This window comes from Microtus pennsylvanicus, chromosome 19 (genome assembly GCF_037038515.1).
Source record: "Microtus pennsylvanicus isolate mMicPen1 chromosome 19, mMicPen1.hap1, whole genome shotgun sequence".
NCBI classification, from domain to species: domain Eukaryota; kingdom Metazoa; phylum Chordata; class Mammalia; order Rodentia; family Cricetidae; genus Microtus; species Microtus pennsylvanicus.
Window position 1 is genome coordinate 10,100,815 of NC_134597.1, and position 18,862 is coordinate 10,119,676.

Genomic DNA, 18,862 nt, shown 5'->3' on the forward strand with positions numbered 1-18,862 from the left:
ATATTGCTATATTATATTTTAATGCATTTTTTATTCTTATGACAATTAATTACCTTTCTAATTTCTGATTGCTATTTATGACCACCTGTGTTTGTTACTTTGGGCATCTTTATTCAGCAGAATACTATACTTTTCTTATTTGGGGGCGTTCGAGACAGGGATTTTCTTTGTAATGGGTCTGACTGTCCTGGAACTCACTTCATAGACTAGGCTGATTCAAACTCACAATGATCCACCTGTCTCTGCCTCCCAAGTGCTGGGATTAAAGGTGTCTGATTTCATTTGTTGTTTGGGTCAGTTTTAGAGGCCTTTTAGTACACAGTGTATCATAGTGAGATTTCTAAGAAGAACAAAGAACCCGAAGATGTAATTTCATTGAGTAGAAGCTGAGTTTCTTGTCATAATTGGTATTTCTAATCAATATACTTCCTATTTTTATTTATTTTAGTTAGATAGCATTTGTTTCATTTATTTTATATACCGACTGCAGTTTCCCCTTCCTTCTCCCCCCCCTCCCAATGCTCCCCCTCTGTCTCCACTCTCATGGGTTTGAACAAAGCATGGCACATCAAGTTGAGGCAGGACCGAGCTTTTCCCCTTGTGTCAAGGCTGGTTGAGGTAATCCAACATGAGGAACAAGTTCCCAAAAGTCAGCTAAGCACAAGGGACAGATTCTAATCTCATTGCTAGGAGCCTTACCGGTGCCTGAAGTGGCCATTTGCTGTAATCAGATTGGTGATAACTCTCATTGTCATCAGAGATATCTGTCCAGTAACTGATAGAACTAATGCAGAGATCAGTATGCTCCAAGTGGCCTCCTGAGCAAACCCACATTTTGCTTTCTTTCTTCTCTGTAGCTATTATTATTATAATACCAAACAGGTCTCAACCTGAGTTACCATAAAATTGACTTTTCTCCCAGTGATGTCAAAATATCTGACAAAAATGAACTAAAGGAAGAGTTACTGGAGGCTTTGTGTACCTCATGATACCATGGCCCATTTCTCTCTGTGTTAAAGAATTGAGCAAGAGACATGTTACTGGGGAATCAGGATCTCTTCATTAGAATCTTTGTCTTATTGATGGACAAATTTAAAAATGGACTCATAAGGAACCATGGAACTACTTTATTTCAATTTGAAAGAAAAATAACAAGGCAGGCAATCTGTACATCACAACAAATGTTGAAAGAAGAGAAATGGAAAAGAGAAAAATCATGCCTTTTGTGTTGAGATCAACAGTAGCTGCTAGCAATGGTAGAACATACTTTAGAAGGAAAAATGGGATTTTCATAGAAAAGATTGTGAATGCTAGCAAAAGCATCTTTAGGAATTTAGGCAGCATCTAAAGAAAATAAAAAAAGGTGACAAAGAGAAATTGCACTTTCGAGTTAGAACTGAGAAAACAGGCTGACTTAGCAGTAAAGACTTTCAAAAACTGATCCAAGAAAGGAGTTTATGGGATATACAATCACATTTGCTAGCTAAGAAGTAATTATTCCTCCCATATCCTTAGCATATATTCTTGTGAATCAATGTTCCTGAAGGGTAATCTGGCTACGTAACTGGAAGGCCTACTTGGATTAACTCTATATGGAGTGGACAATAATAATATGGACTGTTCTAATACTGTGGACAGATAAGAATATCACAACTCCACCTAAAATCAGATGCAGAAGTCAGATCTCAGATTCCATCATTTGACCATGAGAAATTTTCCATGAAGAGTATTAAAAGAAATTAAACAAATACCCTATCTTTGTATTTCCACACTTTCATATGGTAAATGAGAGGTGGGGTCCAAAGCTAATTATGTTATGAAAATAGTGTTCATCTTCACTGGCTTCCAAACCTACCAGTGCCTATGCAGCTTCCTGAATTAGTCAGGGTTCTCTAGAGGAACCTATAGAACCTCTATAGTATATTTCCCGTATAATTATCATCATTAACTTTTTTAGTAGTTATTTTTCTAATAGATTAAAGTATATTTTTATATCAGACAGTTTCATGGTATTGTAGCATGAATAATAAAAACCCAGAGGCAGATATTGGGATTCAAGCTGAAGATCAGAAAAATAAAATAGCCCGTCTATCCAGTTGGTAGAGCATGAGACTCTTAATCTCAGGGTCATGGGTTCAAGCCCCACATTTGGGTGCCATTTGTAGATGGAAGCTTCTGTCATGCCCATCCCAAAGCTGTTTAGTCCCAAATAAACACACACAGGCTTATATTAATTATGAACTGTTGGGCTATCGCTCAACTTATTACTAACTAGTTTTCACAAATTAAATTAACCCATAATTCATATGTATGTATACTCATGTGACGTAGTGCCTTTTCTGAGTAAGGCATTTTTATCTTGCTTCCTCTGCATCTGGCTGTTGACTGACTCAATGCCTTTCCTCTTCCCAGAATTCTCCTACAATGGTTGCCCCACCTATACTTTCCTGCCTGGTTTCTGGTCAATCAGTGCTTTATTAAACCAATACAAGTAACAAATCTTTACAATGTACAATAGCATTGTCCTACAGCATTGTATTTCCTTTTCAATTCCAAGGATGTACTTTCCACTTTCCCTATGTTCTCTTAACAGCTTTACTGTTACATTGCAATGTTGTGATATTTACCTATTAATGATGAGAACAAAAATGTACATGCCTTACTAAAAAAATTTAAAAAACAAATAACATTCATAGTCTCATCTGCACATGATCATCTTTGTCATAAAATTATAAAAGTAAAGATAATTGAACAAAGCTGACATTCATTGCAGTCAAACCTTTTCTTAGCATCTCTTCTGCTAGAATGTTATCCCCACCATGAAATCTCATGCTACTAGAGAGTCAATTGTGCTAAAAATATGAGGATTATACAAATATAACTGAGTCATGTGGACATCTGTAATAATAATATAACTTTCTGTTTATAGAATGACATTCAGTAAGGTACTGAAAGAACAGAGTTTCAGCATGCCTGTCATATTTCACTTTTACAACAGGCAAGAATAAAAGTACAATTGTATAATTTCAAAGAGTATACTTAGTAAATGTTTAGCCTCTTCAGTAAAGAAATGATTTTTACAACAAAAATAGAAATCCCATAAATGATTCTTATAGTCCCTAAAGAGAGATTTACATACATTATTGTGTTCCAAATAACTAGTTACCAATAACCTTGTAGCATGCTGAAATTTTTTGCCTGAATCCAACAATCTATTTTTTCATTTATTAGTCCTTTGTGTCTTCAAGGTTGGAAAAGAGATGCAGTGTTACCAGGTCAGACTTAAAACTATACTATTCATTCTGTATTTTATTACCTAAGCTATACAGAATCCCCATAAGGATTAAGAATGCTGCAGGGGGGGCATAGTATATTCTCATCATAATTAGGCAGATTTATGCATAACACATGGTCCACCATAAGATGAACCCACCACTGTTCTCTTAATTTTTGAGTGTTTGATATTTAAATTTGAACTGTACTGTGCTCTAAATTCAACAACTGTTTTTTTTTCACGTTTATCTCTAGTGTTTGATATGACAAGGATTCAGCGACTTCTCTTGAATGCAGGTAGAGAAAACTGACCTTAAATTACCTTACTAAGATTTTAGCAACAAAATGCTATGATGGATGCCTCCAGAGTTAAAGTTATATTCTGTAACTGGAGACGATCTGGACAAGACTGATGTGTCACAGGTGTGACTTCTGGCCATGCCCTGGAAGAAGGCCGAGGTAGAGCATTTCCCCTCCAGTGCTGTCCAGTGGCTCTCTGGAAAAGCATCTTGCCAACTGAGCACTTCAGTCACATGTTCATCCAGGGTGAAAGATTTGTGCTCTTTTTCCATAACCATGGCTCGCTGACCTCAATATTATAAAGTTAAAATTAGAATCAGGACAAGTGCAGCAAACATGTTGCCTCTGTTTTTCATCCAAGCTTATAGCTTGGAGACACAAAGCAGGAGAATGAATGTGACTTGAACAATTGAGTGTCACTAGGAAGCTCAAAAATCCTGTTCAGAAGTTCTTAGGAGACCTGAGACCCATCCGGAAAGTAAGATTCATTGTAGCTCTTGGTGAAACAATAAAATAAGTTTGTTACATTTTTTTACTAAGCTAATGTTTCCAGACCTAGTTACACAAATCTCTTCCAACGTTTGGGTATGGAGGCTCTGGGTTATACTGATGGGACAATACTTTCCTTAGCATTTGACTGTTACAATTTGGAGACAGGTGTTATTTCGTGACAGCAGCATGGGATCAGCTAGTGTCTGAATGCCACTAGTAAGTAACTTTGGAGGTGTCTGCATAGCAGCTTTTTCAACATTTTCAAATTGTCAAAAAAGTTATTAGTACTCCTTTAATTGTCTGTCTGTTTTATACAGTCACTCATTATCTACCCTACCACAGCTTTACATTATTTGCTAGCAGAAGTTTATTTTAGATGACTTTTATTTGTCAATCTATTGGTCTGTTGTGAAGGTATCACTAACATGCAATGCTTTTTAACGGTGGAAACATTGCATGTATTGTCACAAATACATCCCTGATTTCATTTGTATAGTGTATAGTCAATAAATTCTTGTTGATTGGCAATGTAACTTTCAGCTATGCATATTATATAAGTCAGTTCTGAAAGATAAGTCCTAGATATTTCATTTTGTTTGTGTTCACCTGTTCTGCTATAAACACACAGTGTCCTTCTGGACTACATTAGAGAAACTGCATGGAGTTTTAACCTTATCATGTAAGTGATGTACAAGATTCTAAATAGAACATGACTCCTCAAAAGAAATGACTAATGAACTATTGCTAAAGTAACAAAGTTGCAATGTGTCTTAATGGTGCAAAAGTGTATGTGAATGTAAGGGGTCCTGATGCCGAGGAAAATGATAGTCTTTTTCAGTTTTATACTTTCATTTAGCACAATAAGATGTCATTTTCTTTGTTTTTTTCTTTATATACTTTTGTTACTATTAGAGTATCAGTAGCGAATATATCACAAAATTAGTAAGCTTATTAAAAATATGTCAGAAAAACTATGTTACTAAGCTGTACCTTTCAACAAGTTTTAGGAATCAGGATTACTTACTATAGAACTTGAAAATTTTAAGTTTCTTAATAGATCTAAATTTGTCCTGTTTAAGAATTCCACCAATGCTGAAGATTCTCAAAAAACTTTATCATCTATACAAACCAAAAGTTATATGTTTTCTACATTAAACATGACTAATTATAGCAGTTATTAATGTTTTTCAAATTCTTCTAGTTAACTATTTTGGAAAGATTTTCTAGGTCCTCAGTAATTTAGAGAAGAAAAGTAGAATATAAATTTAAGCCCACCGAAAATAAATGTATTTTTCCAGAGTCCATTTTAATTGAGGAAGTACAGATGCATAAACATTCTTTATTGTAAAATCAAGTAAGAAAATGTCTTGGTCCAAACTTGCAGGATCAACCTAAATAACACATTAACCCAGACAGCAATGATCATGAAGCATATTTTCTATTTGTCTGGATATAAACGTAAATATTTTAAAGATAGAAATAAATACATAGTTTCATTCAGAATATGATAAATATAATTACTACAATGTCAGCATATACATGCAAATATATCTGTATATTCATTTGTGCATTCATTTTTGTGTTTATGGAAGAAACAAAACCCTTGAAATCTTCTCAATGTTCATTTTAACTGTCAATGACCACTAGATGGCACCTAGTATTTGGCAACCTTCATGTTCCTTTATTTCTAGTGCTTAAAATAGCATCAGGTCAGTTCTGACAGGGCAAACATTAATCTTGCCTCAGACATGCAACTGTGTCCTGTCAGATATCTAAATTTAAAATGCATGTCGTTTCCTGGTCAACAAAAAAATACACAGCATCAACAAAAAAATACACAGCATTATTTTATTGTTTCTGTTACATTCTTAAATTGTACTAAGAAAATTGTGAGGTTTAATTTTTTGAAAATTATTGGACATGCATCTTTTTCAAGTGTGGATTTGGAGCATTTTGAACTAAGAGTGCCCGTTCTTGAAACATTGGTTTCATTCTGCCAAGGCTATGTTAAAGCAACCTTAAAGCAGATGCTCAAAACTTAAATGACCAACCTGTTACCAACACTATTTAGAATAATACAGCCCTTTATTTTATGAATGAAATAATTCTTTAATAATTTTAGTAATATATTTTGACAGTATCCTACACTATAGCATCTGAATGCATTGTTGTTTATCTTTCCAGAACATTGTACGTGAACTTAAAAAGAAAACACCACCCTTCTCTTGGTTTTTCACTTTTCTCTCGTCCACGATTCTTTTCTACTCCCATTGATTTTGCTCTCGCCGCCCCTTTGCCATCTGTCCTCATTCTGTTCAGTCTCTCCGCTTCTGCTTGAGCAGATGGCTACCCACGATTCCATGTACTACCAAGCATTTGACAGTATCTACACTCTTTTATTGCTCTTTTCTGTCCAACTTTCTTTTCTGAGCCCCAGATTGGAATATATGTGTGTTTGGGGGGGCTTGAGCACATTTATGGTTGAAAAAATAATTCAAAATTATCATATCTCAAGCTGAAATCTTTATCTTTCTCTCTAGCCTCCTCACCCCTTTAAATGATGCACACAACCGTCTAACCCAGGAGCTGGAAATTTCTCAAATCTCACCCTTTCCCTTGCTACTTAACAACAGTAATCTCTGCATCCTCTAACTGTCCCTGGAATTCAATCCCTTCTCTTTACACCATTCAAATACATAATATTTTCTTTACTATTATCACCATCTATCTGCTCCTTCTATCTCCTTTATAAAAATGTGTACTTGACAATTACAATTCTCATCCTTATTCCCCTCTGCCTTTAAAATGATGTTCCTTTCCCTTACCATGGCTTCAATCCTTTGCCTGGGGATCAACTGTTTTGTTTTAAGGTTTACCCATTAGTGAAAATGGCTCTAATTTAATGAGGTAGAGCCTGCCACACTATCAAATCAATACTGTGAGACAATGGGCATTCAGTAAAGTATTCATGTATATGAGAAAATACTCATTATAATCATTGCACACCCACAAACAATAAATAAGTAAGAAAAATGTCAGATGCTGATCTATGCAAAGCAGCCTTTATTGTGAGACATTTTTATATGGTCACTACTACTACTGTTACTCTGATTAAAAGTTCTTAGTGTGATGAGTCATAACTGATTTCTAGATATGTTCAATAAATGTATATTATTTGAATGCCTACCCTCTTATAGATACTAGAATCTTAGAGATTAGACATGGAATTCTATTTAACTTTGAATTACAATGTCTGGTATCATTTCTGATATAAATTATATCTAAGCAATGTAAGAAAGGTACATAAATGTGTTCAATTTCCTTATTATTTATACGCCCTGTTTGAATTTCAATCTTTATAATATTTTCTCTACTGTGAATATGGAAAAAGTGAGGAAACGTATATTAACATGAAGCTAAACATGCAGTTCACAACTGAATGGAAGCTAGATTTATCAGTACATTTTTCTATAAGTATATTGACAAGTCACACTGAATTTCATAAACAATTATTAATACATTAACCAAAGTGGAACATTTTTTTTAGTGTTTAGATTTTTTTTAGCTGATTCTTTGGAAATTTCACATCATGTACCCCAATTCTGCTCATCTCCCAGTTCATCCATATCTGTCCCTTGCTCTTGTTGTCCCCCAAAAGAAAGTTAGAAAGTAATAAAAACAGATAAAATAAAGGGTTTAAAAAATAAAAGAAAAAGAAAAACACTTCACTCCTCTCTTGTCCTTGCATTCATCTTAGCACTGGGAGCTGCTGTGTATCATGCAGTATACCCTGTTGTCCAAACAGTGTTACTTGCTAATAATGTTCCTTGTGTAATGAGTTGTTGTATAACATGAGGGCCAGGCTGCTTGTTTGTTGGGGTTTCTGTCTCGCCCGGTACCTCACAACTGTTTTAGCCCCCCCCCAAAATCACACATAAGTCTCCATAAATTATAAACTGATTGGCCCATTAGCGCTAGCCTCTCACTGGCTAACTCTCACATCTTGATTAACCCATTTTTCTGATCTATGTTAGCCATGTGGCTCAGTGCCTTTTTCAGTGGGGCAGAGCACATCCTGCTGCTTTGGTGATCTGGGCAGGAGTGGAAGGAATCAACTTCCTCCTTCCCAGAATTCTCCTGTTCTCATTGCATCATTTCTACTTACTGTTTGGTTTTCCCACCTATACTTCCTGCCTGGCCAATCAGCGTTTATTTAAAACATGATTGACAGAATACAGACAATTCTCCTGCATTGTTGGTTTGGTTCAAGGCCTCTGGCTTTAGTACACCATCAATTACTAGACCCTCAAGGGCATTCCTGATATTCTGCTATTGCCTTGAATCATGAAGATCCTACAGCTATAGTCTCACAATATCAGTTCCTTCAACCACTACATCAGATTATAGATGAGGCAGATATAGGCGTGTGTCCAGTTGTCAGCTGAATATATATATATATATATATATATATATATATATATATATATATATGAGATCCCATGCTGCTAGGCACAACCATAGGAATTTGAGAAATTTCTTACCACACTCTTATCTCATGACATCTTATCTCTTATCTATATTGACATCAGCAGTAAGGAGACAAACCCCTTTGCTTCAGAAGAATGTCTCTCAGATAACTTTCGGAACAGCCGACTCATCAGAAAAAAAATCTTTCTATGTCCATTAGAAATTCATACTTGAAGGCAAACTTTACTATGCTTACTTGCTACTGAAATTAAAAGTTTCTTTTCTCTGGCAAAGAGCAGTTCTCAACAAAGAAAAAGAAAGAAAGGAAGGAAGGAAACAGAAAAAGACTCCAAAGTTTCCTATGCCCTTTTATTCTTCTTCCCAACCTATTGTCTCTTTACTGAAATCTTTTCTTCAGTACTTGAAGAAGATTTTTGGTTTTGTTGTAATTTCAGGTTTACTTCATTTTATTTTTAGAATAAAGCTGTATCGCTAGCATTCTGTTCTTCATGCTAGCAATTCTGCTGGTGTCTGGCCCCAAAGGGACAGTAGAAGGATTGAGAGAGAAGAAGGAGTGCAGTGGGTTTGATCTCTCCTGTCTTGCTTTGTCTCTTTACTGTTTCTTTTGGTGTCCTCATACCAGTGAAGTTTCATAGATGAGGTCATGATGGCTTCCCATAAAAACAGCTGAATCTAGTTCATAGATTTCAAACATTTGCAAAACTGTCTTCTTCACCGTACATCCGTCTGTCTTCTCCCGTCCCACTAGCAGCAGACAGTGTTTCTGGCATTCACCTCTCAGAAGTCTGAATCTTCTCTGTCCTTTGTAGTCTGTCCCTCTCCTAGAAGGGACTTCTAGTTTTAATGATTTCCGCCATTTTCCCTTGGTCTCTTTTAGAGACTCACCCAACAGTTGCTAGCTCATTGACACCCTACAAGTCTTTGTTACAGTATAGTTAAGACTGAGTTAACAGCCTTTATATTAAATGATTATGCTTAAATAACTAGTATGGTTTTTTTTTTGCTTACCATTATTAGTCTATCTGTTTTAGTGAAAGATCATTTAGGGAGGTGATTTATGGGTGGTGGCACAAAGACAATTGTGCGATTGGAAAGCTTCACTCCTGCATAAGGTTTCCAGTCAAGAATTCCCTACTTCCAGAGAATCCCCACCTGCAGTGAATCCAATCTTCTGTATGGTCTACCCACCCTGAGACAATGGATAGCTGCAGCAGGAGAGTAGGCCAGGTAACTGAACTCTCAGAGGAGGGTTTCATGAGCCTATGAGGAGATGTTTAATGACTCCATTATTAGTAGAATAGACAAACGCTGAATTGTTCTGCCTATTTCATTGCCAGGACTATAACAGCTAATAAAGTAGGCACAAAAGAAATAAATACGAGGTAGTTATGGTTGTGGAACAATCTTTTTACTTCGTAAATATGTATTACTCTCATTGGTAAATGAAAGAGCTGGCTGGCCAATAGCTGGACAGGTAGAGGGTAGGTGGGACTTGCAGACAAAAAGACAGCATAGGGGAAGAAGGGAGGGGTTTCAGGAGTTGCCAAAAGACACATAGAAAAGCAAGATGAAGATGCTGTGTTGAGGAAATATACCACCACATAGCAGAGCATACATAAGAGATGTGTTTTAATTTGAGATGTAAGAGCTAGGTAGTACCAAGCCTAAGCTATTGGTCGAGTATTTATAATTAATAATAAGTCTCTGTGGTAGCAGATGTCAGAACAGAGCTGACAGAGGATACCAATGAAAAACTCCACTACAGTTTATAACATGATATAGTAATCACCAGTGAGAGTATATAAATGAATGAGAAAGAGTGGACAGCAAAAAATAAAGTGTAAGAAAGGGTTCAGTGAAACCACCAAATGGAACCACTTCATAGGCAGAAGACAGGTTTACTGGATCAAACTGCCAAGAAGCAAAATGGTAGGAAAGCAAGTTCATGTTATATGACAGTTATCAGGGTGAGGTCTTTGAGTTGATACAGGCTGTTTGGATAAACTGGGAACTAGAGGCACTTCCCCAAAGTAATTAACTTTTAGGAGTACTTTAAGGGAGGTTCTAGTAGACAGAAACTCATGAAGTTACTAAGGAATGATTTTTATACAAAAGCAATCCTTCTGTTTACCCATTAGAAACCCTCTATTAGGGGCATTGTCATCAGTACTGCCATTTTGGTGGTCTATTTTGTACAAAGGGGTTGAAAAATTATGGTCAATATTGGGTATTAAGATTTCTTTAAACCTGCTAGAACAGATGAATAAAATTGAAGTCTGTCTACTTACTTACTTCTCTACTTTTTGTTCCTGTTTTTACAGAATCTACCCTCTTTATGCTTCGTGATGGCAATGACCTGAGCTGGAAAAGGTAATATTCCATAGGTATTTGACAGAAGAAAGGCCGAATAAAAAAAATGGAAAGAGGGAAAGTCAGTGAGAAGAGAAGGAAGAGTTGTGCAAAACTAAATCTTGATTCAGCAAAGCATTCCAAGCAGATGTAAACAGTTATGTTAACCACTGGGGGATGGGTATGACATAAGAGCAAGAGAGCTCAAGATGAAGGCAGATGTCAGATGACCACCAGCTATGCTTACAGTGTTGAGGATGTGTAAAACCAAAAGAAGAATTGAATTAAATTTATTGCCCATTGTCATAAGGGAGTACAAGTCTTTGTGTTTATCATACTCTGCAGTTTGGTTTCCTTTGTAGGAAAACTATTGTTTACAATTCATTGTGAATGGGTGGCTTAGTTCAAAACAATAGGTCTCACCTAGAAGTAGAATACATTACTTGAAGATCTCATGATCGAGTATGGAGCTAGCATGTTTTATCATTCTCTGTTTTCTGATGTCCTGTGACCAACCGCCTCAAATTCTAGCTGCCCTGACTGGAAACCATGAAAGATTCTTCTCAAACTATAGCTCTCAAATAAACCCTTTGGGCCTAGTCCTAGACACTCTTCTGTTGCTCTGAAGTGATTGCATGGTCATGGAAACTCTTACAAAGACAAGCCTTTAATTGTGGGCCTGATTACAGTTTCAAAGGTTTAATTCATTATCATCATTGATGGGGAGCATGGTGACAGTCATGTTTGGCATGTTGCTGGAGAAATAGTTGAGAAATACACCTTTATCTGCAGTCAAACAGAAAGAGAGAGAGAGAAACAGAACCTAGAATGGATTTTAAAACCTCAAAGTCCACCTTCAGTAACATACTTTCTCCAGTGAAGCCATACCTCCTAATCCTGGTAATCTCTTCAAAGAGTTCCATTCCCTGGTGACCATGCCATTAAGTAGATGAGCCCATGAGGACCACTCTCATTTAAACCACCCAACTTTTAAGCTGTCAGAGTATTTTATCCCAACAATAAGAAAAGTAGATGAGGGAGGAGTTATAGAATGATGCCCACTAATTTTCATTTTATGGATATTTATTCATTTGTTTTTGCTTGCTTCTTTCCCACTTATTAATGTTAGTATTGTTGGCTTTCCTGTGGTAGACAGGATATATTCCCTGAAACTGTCTTTTGTCTATCTAGTCCTCTTACAATATTTAGTCTTTCCTATGTTCTGTGGTCAAGACTGTTATACTTATTGCAATGTATTATTTTCTTCTGTGCTTAGCTTTGTTTCTAGACTTGTCAGCTACTTCAGATGAAAGAAAAGGTTACTTTAGCGTCATCACTTGGAGAATACAGCTCTTTTAAGGGGTGATATACAACATCTTCCAAATATTTAAGCATACAGATGGTAGACAGAACCAGTACCATGAATGACACCAAATGAAAAAAATCTCAAGAAACATCACAAACATAAGTATACAGCATCTTGTAGAGTAGGAAAGTGAAGTCTTCTGTGCGATGAAAACTGTAGCATATCAGAGTAAAAACTGTAACCACTTAAACTATAAAGGAGAGTAAAAGTAGAAACCTTTAAATATTTCCTTATTTTCCTTTTTTTCTTCCTTGTTCATGTCCCAATCATATTAAAGAGATATTTTTTCTCCCACTGCTTACTCAAAGTCATTATGTAGAATTATTATATCCATTCATCAGAAGGGATGGATAGAAAAGCCCACGACATTTTTTTTAGTTTCTCATAGGTAGTAATAATAATATAGAATGTCTCTGTTTACACCTAGTCGGTCACAAGGAAAAAGTTTCACATCAGGGATTGAAATGTGCAGGCCATGTAATTCTCAAACTTCCTTTACAATTAGAATAGCCTTTTGGCCCCAGTTGAAGTGCTGTAGGTTGTTACCTGCAAAGGAAAAGTAGAATTGTGGGTTTTTTTCTCTATGCCCTGTAATTTTTTTTTCATAGCCGACTAGGTGGTCTAACTCTAGAGCATGGAAAAGTTGGCAAATATTGTCTTGGGTCCTTTGCCAAGGCAAAGACAGAAATAGTTCAGCTTTAACATCCTGTTGCATATCCGTGGTAGGACAACTAAAACACACGAGTTTCATACAGCTTTCAACTCCATGTGTTGTAAACTGAGAAGAGGAATTCAAGGGCAGGGGCAAGAAAAATAAAGTGGGCACATTTGGGCACTTTACTGGAAATACCTAACCACACATGTCACAAGCAGCTACAGTGCTTCCTCAGCTTTCCTACCTCCTTGCCCAGAATCACTGTAAAAGAAGACAGAGCCCTGTAGATATGAAATATTAGTCTAAGAGACATTTTCATTTTTGTTTTTCTATAATTTTATGTCTTGCTAATTAAACCACACACAGTTTGTGTTTTAAATCATAATGCCTCTGTTCATTTTTGACACATAAATTATGAGTTTTCCCTAAGTTTTTTCTTAATACTCTTGCTCCCGGGATATATACTTTTAGCTCCTGTTATACACGTGCAAAACGCCCTCATTTAATCACAGGAATCTACAAAAATCATGATGCTTATGTAATTCTCAATAATTGGAGCTTAAGAACTTGGTTTTCTTCTATGTTCCTTCCTTGATAGGATATCATTTAAGCAGATTTTGTTTAGCAGAGAATTTTTAATTATGACTCAAGGGAAAGAAAATATTTTTTTCAGGAAAAAGTACATCATCCAAATAGTTACCTAAAACTACTTTCCACATTCCCCCTTTTCTTCTCTTACCATATCCCCTTAAAGTCTTAAAGTTTAAAGGAAAAGTCAGCTTCAACAAGAATCAGCAATGCATTTGGACAGAGAAATACAACGTTTTGACTCATTTTGAAGGAAATTGGTCCTGCAAGAGAACCAAGATAACAGTCTTGCTGAGTTGAGAGCACATTTAACAAATTTATTTCATGCTAGCTATTCTGTTACACCTGTTGGGAATCCACTTACCTTTAGAGTCTATCTATAGTTTCTCTACCTATAACTCCTGCAGTAATGGGAATTGCAGCTCCTTGCACAACCCTATAAATTCAGTTCTGAGATTCTAGTGAGACAGGTACTCAAGGATAAGTGGAAGCTATTCAGCTCTATTTCAACTCAAAAAGCTACCTTCTACCATTCCAGGATAAACATCCCTGAAGAGTTATTGGTGAAGTTAATATCACTGTGAGACAAATGGTTTTATGACCTAACTGTAAAAGTGGACAAGATAAGAAACTGGGAGCAAGATAAGTTTGTTAACTAGTTTTAATTTTTAGAAATAACAACAGCAACAAGAAAATAAACCCTCAAAGTCCATACTTAACCCTGGATCTAAGACTATTAACGATCTACCATAGTGTCAAGTCATATCATAGTCTGAATATCTTTACATTCCGAACCCTAAGACTTTGTGCATCAGAATCAAAGGTAAATGTGGCATCTTCTGAGCTTGTAGAAAATGCAGACTCATGTCATACCCTAAGCCTCTTAAGTAAGGAATTATTTGAGAGTTGAATACAGCCATATAGAAATCCATTATTGATGTTGAAGTTCATGAACTACTGGATAAAGACATCATAGACCCATAATATAAGGAAGGGATTACAAATCTTATATACAAGAATCTTTTAATAGTGCAACAGATAAAGATTTCTTTACTACCACTCTCACAATTGTAAAAGCCACAAAGTAGTGAAACCCATTGCAATGAAAACATATTTAGTCATGCACTTAGAAGCAATTCTAAATCTGAAAACATGTGCTGGGAAAATAATCTATATTTTTGTTAGACTAGGCACAATCTTGATGTATCCTATTTCTGAACATGTTTGAGCATCATTCATTGTCCCTATGTGATGGCCCAAACTGATGAGTGTGTGGTACATGATAGAGGCACCAGTTTTTGCATTCAGGAATGTGTTTGGCTCAATTAATTTCAGATAAGTGAATGATTACCTGAAATTGTTTATTAAGACCTTATTGGCAAGAAAACAGTGCAAGCAAATCAACCTGAAACTACAGAATATTTCAGGGAAACTGAGATCACAGAAAAGTCAAGGAGTGAGTGAAGTGGGTTGATCCTTTCGACCACACTTGCAGTTGAGGAGCAAGGGTTGGCAGGACTGGGAAACCTGGGCTGCAAACTGCGGAGTTCTCTTCGAAGTCTCACCCAAGCCAACGGAAAATTCCTGGACATGATTTCTCATGAGAGGGGTCTTGCTTCAGGTAGTAATGGCCTGCTTCAGTTGTCCTATTGAGTCAGTTGCCCGAAAGTAGGCTTAGGGCTAAACCAGTGTTGACAGACCCAAAGGTGCACAAGTTACCCTGACAGCACCTGAGACAGCCTGAGCTATTCATGGCCTGACTTCCCACAGGAAGTGAAGTAGCTCAGAAGCCAGAAGAGTCACTTTGGAATGACCTACTATCGCAAAAGACACTTCTTGGCTTCACAAACTTCCATTTTCCCAAATATCTTTCTTAGAGTTACTGACCCTTGTTCTAGCCAGTTCACATCACATTTCTGTTTCTTCCCCATATAACAAAGCATATAATCTAAGTTATCAGTTAAGTGATCAGAAAATATGATCACTACAGCTAAAATAAGGGATAAGTGCATGGCTTGGTTAGCTCAGCCTGTTGCAAGGGCACGAGATTAAAATTGCCTTGATTGACAAGATCAGAACCAGTTCCTCTAGTCTTTGTTGTCCAACTGTCCTGAATGGATTTTTATCTTGAGGCGTATTTCTTTGAAGAAGATTGGTTCTAAAAAAAATCTCCCTGGCTATTATAAGACAAGATAAGATACACGAAAAGAGGGTTTATGAACCATTTATAAATCCTACCAACTTGGACAACTTTGCATATTCAAACACACCAGAGCCCTTTCTTTTTCTTTCTTTTCTTTTTATTTTTGCCAGATAATGCAGACTAATTTTTCCAGATTAATTTTATAAAGTATTGACAAAGAGAATTGCCTGATAAAACCAAATTGATAAGTTGAAACTCTGTGATATCTCTATTACTATGTCATAAGTAAGGTCTGGGGTGGTCTAGTCAGGTCGTTTTTATAACAGAGACAGGTACAGAATTAGTTTTGTTGTACGTGGATTTCATAATCTTTAAAACTATTTAGATATAGCTCTTTTTTTTTCTTTATATCATTTAGTGTTCCAAATTGGGTAAGCCATGAAAATGGAGTTTTCAAAAATTCACAAAGGAAAACTTCATGATCCATCTTTTTCTGGTTCTTGTGGGTACTTCCTAAGTTTCAGGTGCAACACGAGGTAAAAAAGTGTTCACTAGTCGGTGCCCTTGCCTCAGAGATCAATACCGGTTTTTCTCAGAGAATTTTAGCATCAGCCTCATTACTTATTTATATTTTCTCTCTTTTTTCCACTTTGCAGATAATTGCTACTTAATTGATACTGCTTCTATGCAAACCTAGTCACAAGACACACAGCTAAACAGTGGAATCATTAATCTGTGTGTACGCTGCAGATCTCCTTAAAAGGGTAGCTGGAATAAGCAGAGTCATTAGCAGTTTATCTGCAGCCGAGCACTTAGGGGAAGCTCTGTGGAAAACACATCAACAGTCAGGGTGTAACCGGGCAATTAACACAGGACTCCTGTACTTTAGAGTGTGAGCATGGGAGCAAACAGCAGCAGCTGCGCAGTGTTTGTGCTGCTGGCTTGCCTGGTCTGTTCTCAGAAATGCAAATACTGCTCAGGGCACAGGCCTTGCAAGTCCTATTGTGCTTTGACCTCACTGACAAAGCCCTATGATAGAAGTGCTTCATTTGCACTGGGTGGTTTTCTTTTTCTTTCTTTCTCTTTCTCTTTCTCTCTCTCTCTCTCTCTCTCTCTCTCTCTCTCTCTCTCTCTCTCTCTCTCTCTCTCTTTCTTTATTTATTTTTTACAAGCCAGGACCACCTCTTTTCGCTACAAGAGCATTATAGAAAGCCAGGTGAGAGCATACACAAAGAAGTGGATGATTCTCTGGTTCTCAATTTGACTTGACTACTGCTCTGTTGCCAGAGGACTCCCAGGAAACAGAGAAGAATTAATGCCAGAGAAAGCAAAAGCTGCATGGGAAGAGAGACAGATGGTATCACCTGTGAAACTTAGACATGCGCTTGGGTACTTATTGTCCATGGCACTCAGTAACCCCTGTGATAACCCAGGGGTTTCCTGTAAGAAATAGTGAATGCTGGTCTTGAGATAGATTTGTACTTAAGATCTCCTTTTATGGTTATCACCAATCCTTGACATGGAATTAGGAAATGAGTGCTCACTACAGCAACTGCAGTTAGAAATAAACAGCAAGGTCTTCATTCATGTATCACTCAAGGATAGAGCGTAGATCCTACCGTACACAGCCCTTGCTTTTTGGAAAAGAGTAAGACTTCATGGTTGAAAGTATCAACACCTTCTTTTCACTGTCAAGAAATGCTATGATTTCTCTCCATTAACCAGATGGCTTTAAAATATCTCAGGTCATCTAGCTAAGGTTGGCATGGAACTCACTAGGTAGCCCAGATTGTCTTTAAATTCTTTAACTTCCTGCCTCAGTCACGTTGTTATGGAATCATGGGCCAGTGTCCTGATGCCTTTTTGTCTAACCCTGACAAGGATGGTATCACTTCATGCAGGCAGTTGACACAACAGCTATTCTGAAGCTCCCCTCTGTAAATACACAGTCTACTTGTGGATGATTTGCCAAAAGGCCAATAGGCGATGATACTTAGGTTTTTTTAATTCTTTAAACAACAATAAAACATGATTTTAGATTGAGAGAAGGAACAGTTATAAATTCCTTATTTTATAAAGAATACACTTTGTGACCATGATTCCTAGATTTTTTAAATGTTACAGACTTCTTATATTTTTCACTATGAAGTAGACAATTTTCAGTCCTCCCCAGTTAAATGACCTCATGTGAGCCATTAGTATGTTTTCCTATGGGGATTCTAAAGTTTATTTTAACTCTTAGGGAACCCCAGAGTTTTCACCTTTCTTTGGATGCATGTTGTATATAGGATTTAACCAAAGCTTGCAAGAGACTGGAAAATGCCTCAGAAAGTGACTGCATGGAAATTCAACTCCTTAGTAAAATAATAATCAACTGTACAGGATATGAAGCAGGGTTGTCACACTCTGCTCTTTATGTAATTTGGTGTAAATGGTATATTTACTACATCCTCTACAAGGTGGAAACCTCAATTTATTCATAATCCTAACAGTATTTTCATCCATGAACATAGGCTTCTGTTTTGTTGTTTTATTTTGAAATTGTCTGGAAAAAGGGTTTCAAATTTCCCATCATATTGTGACCAGGAATGGCTAGCCAGCAGCTCACTGTTTGCAGGAGCCCATGATGGCTATGGATGTAGCCTAACCCATTTGTAGATGACCTCAAACTGTAATGTCCAGAGGTCACATATCCCTTCAACATCAACATACTGAGTATAACGCTTAATAAATTAAGGGTACACAGGTTTCATCTATTGAAACAGAAATTACATTTTAAGAGTCTAATTTGTCAAGGAATTGATATAGTTTATAAAAATTAAATTAAAGGCGATGGAAAGATGAAAAGGGAATAAGGATTGATGCTGAGCAGCATGATTTATTTTGCTTTGAATTGTGAGATGACCTGTGCTTCAATAGAATAGCAATTCTCAAAGACTATCTAAGTGTTCTGTTGGCTCCAGGAGAGTGAGATAAATCTACCCACCCCACACCAGTACCAATGAAATTTAGGTAACTATGAAGTAACACATGATGCAACCAATGCAAGTAGGTTTTGTTTTTGCCCAAAGTTTCATATGGAGAACAGTCAACCATGGCAAGGATAGATCAGCCGAGTGTCTCTTCTCTCCTCAGAAAATCAAGAGAAGTACAGATCACAAGACTTCAACCGTGGATAGGTATGTTTCAGATCCTGAATCCTGGGTAC